Raw genomic sequence first — 7,279 nt, 5'->3', positions numbered from 1 at the left:
GACCTTAGCCAATCTGAACCACCAAACTAGACTAGTACAACTCTAAAACCATTGGGACCAACCAATTCCACTAGTTCTAGGCTAGTTCCAATAAGAGTTTTCCCTTCTCATCTTCCTCTGAAGTCGTTTTGTTGGATCCTTTCAGGAATGGTGATTTGGAAAGTGCCATAAACTGTCGAATTGTTGTGAGCACCTAAGATCATAAGTAGTTAAGCCTTGGCAAACAGAAATTTACAAGGACCTAGTACAAACATCCCAAAAGATATTTAGTGAGGATGTGCATGCAAGGAACTATTACAGACCTCCCAAGATACTTAGTGAGGATGTGCATGACCAAAAAGCATAAAAAAAAATATCCACCCTCAAAAACCATGCCCAAAACATTGAAGTGTGGTGCAAAACAAATTGCTGGTAGGCTATTAATGCTACCAACAATCATTTTCTCTCTAATTTCACAAGAAGCTCCTAATCAAGCTACCTCCTCCACTATGGTTATAGCAAGTTCTTGCAACTGTGTGAGCTACAAGAAATTAAAACTACCTTCGAATCTCCACCAATTTTAGGGGACTTGACTTCTCTTCATGCCCCAACTATTTTGGGTTGATTGATCAGTTAACTAGATGATCACCAAGTTTGATTGAAGTCCCACTGCTTAAATGACCTTCCACTAGTTCCTCCAAAAGTTAGAACTAGTTTAACTGACAACAACCTGAGATAATTGACCTTTATTGCCACAAGTTAGCAATCGCATATGCAAAACTGAACTCTAACTCCTCCAACTCGAATTTATTGAGTAAACTAGGTGACACAAGCCATGTCACACAAGTTAACATCATCCAAGTTGTTTGTTGATGTGGAAATTTGAATTTTTTCAATTTAATCAAGGAAAAATCAAATTGAGAATTTCTTGCTGCATTTTTCAACACATAGTTCATTGGAATGTATTACTTTCACTATGAACTTGGCATAGTTCACATGTTAAGTTCATAAGGTTTTGGGCTGATGTGGTTCTATGTGTTGTGTATATAAATAATAGGTGTCCAACTCTTGCTATTAGAATTAAGACTCCCTATGAAATGTGGTATGGCCACATTCCTTCGGTGAGGCATCCCAGGGTTTTTAGTTCCTCATATTATGCCTTCATACCTAAGGAACAGATAAAAAAACTCAATGCAAGGAGTCACAAATGTATCTTCTTTGGGTACTCATACCTCCAAAGCATACCATCTCTATGATGAAGTGAATAAGAAGTTTATAATATCTAGAGATGTGATCTTTCTTGAGTCTTCCAAGATTGACAATGTTGTTGAGTGGTAGTTTAATTGTTTGGATATATTCGAACATGCAAAGTATTTTCAAGAGTTTGATAGTGAGATTCCACATCTCCTTCTCTTAGCTCTATAATTTCTATGAAGAGCCTTGAAGAAATCAGGTTGAAGGAAATTCCTTCACCTGCTTTGTCAAGAAAGAGCTAAGAGACTATTGGCAACAGGTAGCCAAATCTGACAAGTGGTGAGGGTACTTGCAAGATACAAAGCAAGGATTAATGCAAATGAGTAATGCGGAGGAGTGTACTGACTACATACATATCATCAAACATATTTCATCCCACTTAGGATGCCTTGCATCGTGCCTGGTTAGTCATAAGATCATGTTGGTCACAACCTCAGTAGCTTAAATAAACAAGTGGTAATACTCTTCATCTTCTAAGCTATGTAATAAACAAGTGAAAGGGAGCAAGACATGTAGATCAAACACATTGAATGACTTTCAGTTCTTGCAACCATGAATGTCATTGAAGACGGAATGATACGACAATGATAAGCAAACTTTTAAGCTACATTAAGAGGTGTATTTCAAAAGACGTGCTTTGTTTTCCATACCTAGCCTCCAAAGGGTTATGCATCAGATGGAGTCTTCATGCGGTCCTAATATTCTATCATACCTTGGGTTTCTTGGTCTGCTTATTTTTCTCCTCAGCTCCTTGAGAGTCATCTATCATGTCATCTTTCTTTGTGGCCCTACTTGGGACGAGGCCCTAGGAGGACACATCTATGCAATTTCAGGCTGCAAGGCAGACTGGGTAGTCAAGGGACAAAACTACATAGTTTTTGGAGACAGTGGGTTCTGGCTGAGGGAAGGACACTGCAGGAAACCACTGCGCATTTTTGAATGGTAAGGGAGGTTGGGATTTCTGCGCATTGCACGGTTCGAACAAGCAACAGAAAAGCTTGAGGGTTACATATGTGAAGTGTGTAGTTCAGGAAAGTTGGATGAGGCTAGGTTGCTAAGGAAACTCCGAAATTTATCTAAGTGTGGGATCAGTGGAACTTATGTGAATAGTGATAAAACTTCACTACGATCACACACTTGAAAACTTATTGATACAACATAGACCATCTAGAATATATAACACATACTTCACTTAATGCAACAACCTTTGTGGTAGCTTACGGCAAGTGCGGCTTCGATTATAGACTTTGGGAGGATAAAGGCGACACTTGTGTAAGAGTGTGTGAAATGAGTGTTAAACATGTCTCATTTTCATAAATATTTCCCCTTGAAACAAAACAAACCTCCCTTTGCATGACAAGTGATTACCCCCATGCCCAAAGATGACACATTCTATGTAAAGATAAAAGCATAAACGACTCTTTAGATCGAAAAGGGGAGCTTGAGATCATCAACTTACCAATAAGTGACTAAGGAACGATTGGTCACAATATCCATAGTAGGCTCTGAAATTTAAGTGCAAGCCAAAATTTTGGAGGGTGTTGCAGCCTCTACAACAGAGCCTTCACCTTCTTGCTAGCTTTGTTTTCAACTAGTGTCTTGAATTCTATGAACTCAGAGAATGTCTCATCTTTATTCCACGTGAAGAAGATCCAACACTTCCATGAGAAGTCATCAATAAAAGTGACAAAATATTTGTGTCTGACAGTGTAGGTTGTCGAGAAAGGTCCATAAACATCATAGTGGATCCTTTCTAGGACTACATGTGCTTTGTTGTCCTGATCATGGAATGTGGATTTTATGTACTTTTGTAATGTACATCCTTTGCATATATACTATTGCTTAAGTGCTCCTTTAGAGAGGCGAGTTCCATATACCTTGATTCCAAATTGTTGCTATTCTTCCTGAGGCTCCTCTTGCCTCACTAATGCTTCCTCTATACTGTCTCTGCTGCTCAATGAATTTATTCATTTTCTTATGGTTTTGTTTTGTTTCTTGTAACATAATAATTCCTGGCTTCTTAGAAATGATAAGATCCCTTAGGGTTGCTACCTTAGATGGGTGCCCAAGTCCCCTGTTGTTCCAAGATAATATTTTCATCATTGGATATGCGGTATGCGGGGAGGTGCTCGCCCCCCTTGGTCGTTGTTGATTGCTTTTTTGTCATGCTGCCCTAGGATATAAGTTTCTATGGGTGTCTGTGTTCCCATTGCTATGTCCTTTTGTGCGATCTCATCCCTGTGCTGCTTAGTAGATTTCCTGCCTGGGCCAGGTTTCTTGGAGGGTTCACTAGAACCCCCATGATCTTTAGATGAGCTTCTGGTGATTCTGTTGAGGGAAGGATCAAGAAGAGGCTGAGAGGAAATAGTAAGAGGCAATGAGGATTCGATAGTGTCTTAGTGTTGGCTTTCAGGGAGAGGGGGCTCCTGGGGATCAAGAGGAGAGTGGGGGGATGAGGGGTCTTCTTCCTCCAAAGATTCGAAGGGGTTTGATGTAGAGGGTAATGGCTGAGTCAAGATGGGAGGGGGGGAGAAGGATGCAACTTGGATTTCTAGGGGAGGCTTTGGTTTTGGGCCAGACTGTTTGGGGTTTGCTTTCTTTTTTTTGACTTGTTCCCATGTGTCTTCACTGGCTTCAGCATTTTCATTCATTTCATTTTATTTTAGTTTACTACACCTATTAGCAAAATGATCATATTCATGGCATACCTTACATTTGAACGGGATTTGTTCGTAGTCCAGTTGCTGAATATGGGTCCATTGGTCCACTTTGATCTTGATTGCTTCTGGAAGGCCCTTTCCTAAGTCGACTTCAACACAGATCCTTGCACATGCGTGCATGTTGTCCTTTGGTTCGCATCTGTCGATGTATTTTCTGACAACGTTCCCAATGGCTTTGACCGATTCATCTCCCCAGCAATGAAGAGGGAGATGGGGCAAGTGAAACCAAACCGGGACTGCATTAGGTATATCCATTTCTGGGTTGAAGTCAGGGGACTATCTGTTTAGATAGAGACCTCTCGAATCCATGAAGTAGGGACCATTTCTGAAGATGAGATTCCAGTCTTCTTTGGTTTCAAAGAGCATTGTGTAGTAACCCCTTCCACAGAATATTATTGCAATTTTTCCTTGGATGTTCGCGTTCCTGTTGCGCTCCACCCATTTTTGTACAGCTCTGGGAGAGGGCCACAGGCCAGTAAATTGTCCAACCAGACCTCTCTCTGCTAGAGAGATCGCTGCCTTCCTTGGGAGACTAGGGGGAAGGGATATTTCTGGGATGTCAGCCAGTTTCTTGACAAACTTTGACGCTGTGGGTTTGTTTCGGGTGCTAGCATTTTCAGAAATGAGAGAGGTGAAGATCTCAGCTTGGTCTTCATTGTCTTGCATCTGGGAGGGGTCGATCCCAGCCATGGAAAGGCCAAAAGGGAGCTAGTCACAGCACTGGTCGGAGGAGGAGGGCAGAGCCCGACTGTGGGGGTGCCGAGGAGGAAGACTGGAGGCCCAGCAGCAGGGGCTGCTAGGTGGGAGGCCTGCGGAGGGCCGCAGGAGGCGAGGTTGCAGGGGCGCAGGAGCTCTGGTTCAAAATATCGCATGCGATCAAAAGGTCGACATTGGAGCTTGTACATTTTTGCGCCTTCTAGTGGTGTGAAATTTCTCCATGTCTCTGTTATCAGGTTATGAAAATCGGGGTGATTCAACCAAAAGGCTTCAAAGCAAAAGGGCCTGCGAACATTGTCTCCCAGTCTTTGCCAGTAAAGCCTAATAGGCCAATGGTCCGAGCTAGAGAGTGGAAATGTAGAGGCCAAGAGATCCCTGCCAAGATGTATTGCATTATCAGAGATCAGGAATCTATGTAACCGAGATGCAATTTGGTGGGCATCTGCACGCTTGTTGTTCCAAGTATAAACTCCAGTGTTGAATTCCATATCTATAAGCCTGTTGTTATGAATGTAGTTTTTGAAGTGTGTGCTTTCACAGTCCAGCTTGATCCGTCCTCCTCTTTTTTCCTCCAATCTTGTAATCATGTTGAAGTCCCCTCCTGTGATCGAAAGTGGGTGGGATCTTCTGAGTTGATCTGAGTTAGGGTGTTCAGTGTGTCTACTTTGCTTGTTGCCTCATGGGGGAAGTAGACATTAGTTAAGTGTCCATGAACATTTGTCCCTGTTAAATGAAACTTGGCCTGAATAAAGTGCTTACTGGCATGTACGTTGGTAAGTGTTATAGCTCTATCATCCCAAATGATGGCTAGCCCTCCTGAGGCTCCCATGGCTTCCATCACCACTTCTTTGCTTCCTGGCCACACTTTGGCAAAGATCTAATCCAATGTTGTAGAATTACACTTGGTCTCCTGCAAGAAGAGAATTTGAGGCTTTTCCTGTTGTAGCATGTTCTTTATTAATCGTCCCTTCCCCAGGCTGTTGAGCCCTCTGATGTTCCATGAGATGAGCTTCATGATTCACGATTGGGAAGGGGATTATAGTATTTGGTGAACTTGGAGTATCTTCCAGATTCCACCAGCATCTCCCCTATGCGGATGGTTCTCTGAAGATCGGTTTTTCGTCCTCGTTTCTTGTTGTCTTTGAAGATATTTCTTCCATCCCACTGACTACCAGTTTGGATGCCTAATGATCTTTGCTTCTGTGCTCTTGAGAGAATTACTTCTAAGTTCTCTAGTTGTCGCTCAAGAATTTTGTCATATTCCTTTTTCTTACAAGCCTGTTCAAGTCCCAGTATATCTAGATCTCCGATGTCGAAGCTCTCCAGTTCCTCTTCCATGTGCTATACTATTTCCTGCTCTGCCTCTGAATCATCTACAATCGTGAGCTGCATCTGAGTGCTATCTACCTCCATATCTTGAGCAGTCCTTTTCTGCATGTTACTGGGAGAGGGTGTTTTGGTGTCCGCGGGTTGCTTAGAAGTGAGGGCTTTCTTTGAGCTTGATGGAGCAAAATGGGTGGAAGTCTTAGGAATGGCTTCAGGTTGTTTCTGATTATCTAAAATATGAACCTTCGGCTGGAGCAAGATTTCAAAGCTGTTGCTTGTTGAAGGCAAGGAGGTGCTAGTGACAGGTTTTTTGACTGAGGTAGAGGGCTTTTTATGGGTCTTTTTGCGATTGGGAACTTTTGTGAACCCATCCGGGTCGGATTTGTCCATTGAAGGGGTGGTCGTGGATTTCATATTAGAGGGATAGTCTCGGAATAAATGGCCTAGGGCGTGGCATTTTCGACAGCGGAATGGTACATGCTCATAATCTATTGTTTGTAACCATTCATAATCATCATGGTAGAGGCTTACCGCGTCCGGGAGAGCTTTGCTAAGGTGCATGTATACACAAATCCGCGCATAGGAGGTGTATCGCTTCAGCTTTGTCTCCTCTGCTACTTTGATGAATTCGCCTAAACCATTCCCAATGTCTCGCAAAGAGTCTTCGTCCCAATACTCCGAAGGGAGAGAATAAAGGCACAACCACACCGGGGCCCAGCTCAGATCTTCTTTGTTCGAGTTAAAGCATTCAATCCATCCTCTTAGGTACAGCCCTGCTGCGTTGAAGAAATATGGTCCTCCATCCAATACCCTATTTCGGTCCTCCAGACAATGAAAATGGCAGTAAAGAAGCCCTTAGGCCCTAACTGCAGTTTTATATGCCCTTTTGGCTTCAATTTGGCTGCGATCCAGCTGTGCAAAGCTTTCTCCGTTGGCCAAAGGCCTATGAACTTTCCTATCAAACCATGATCCCTCATAAACTGGATCTGAGTGTTGATGCGCTGACTTGGGAGCTCGATTTTGGGTCTGTCAACTGCTACCAGCTTGCAGGTGTTTGACGTCACTCGTGGTTCTTCATTTGTGTTGTTATTTGTTGGCGTATTTTCATTCTCTGTTGATGTATCTTCTGGATGGTCCATCCTGACATTTTCAGTCTGTCGCAAGCCGTTTTCCGTATCAGCGAGGGGAGGCATCATGTCCTCCCCCTGAGGGGATTCCATTGCGCAATAGTTGTTCCTTATTGTGTTGTAGCTGCCTTATGGCTGAAGGTTAATGGCAGAACG

The sequence above is a fragment of the Pinus tabuliformis genome, chromosome 8 (assembly GCF_031772625.1).
Source record: "Pinus tabuliformis cultivar Carrire ecotype Pingquan chromosome 8, CPIR1, whole genome shotgun sequence".
Classification (NCBI taxonomy): domain Eukaryota; kingdom Viridiplantae; phylum Streptophyta; class Pinopsida; order Pinales; family Pinaceae; genus Pinus; species Pinus tabuliformis.
The sequence above is the reverse complement of the archived record's forward strand: the minus strand, read 5'-3'. Positions refer to the sequence as shown.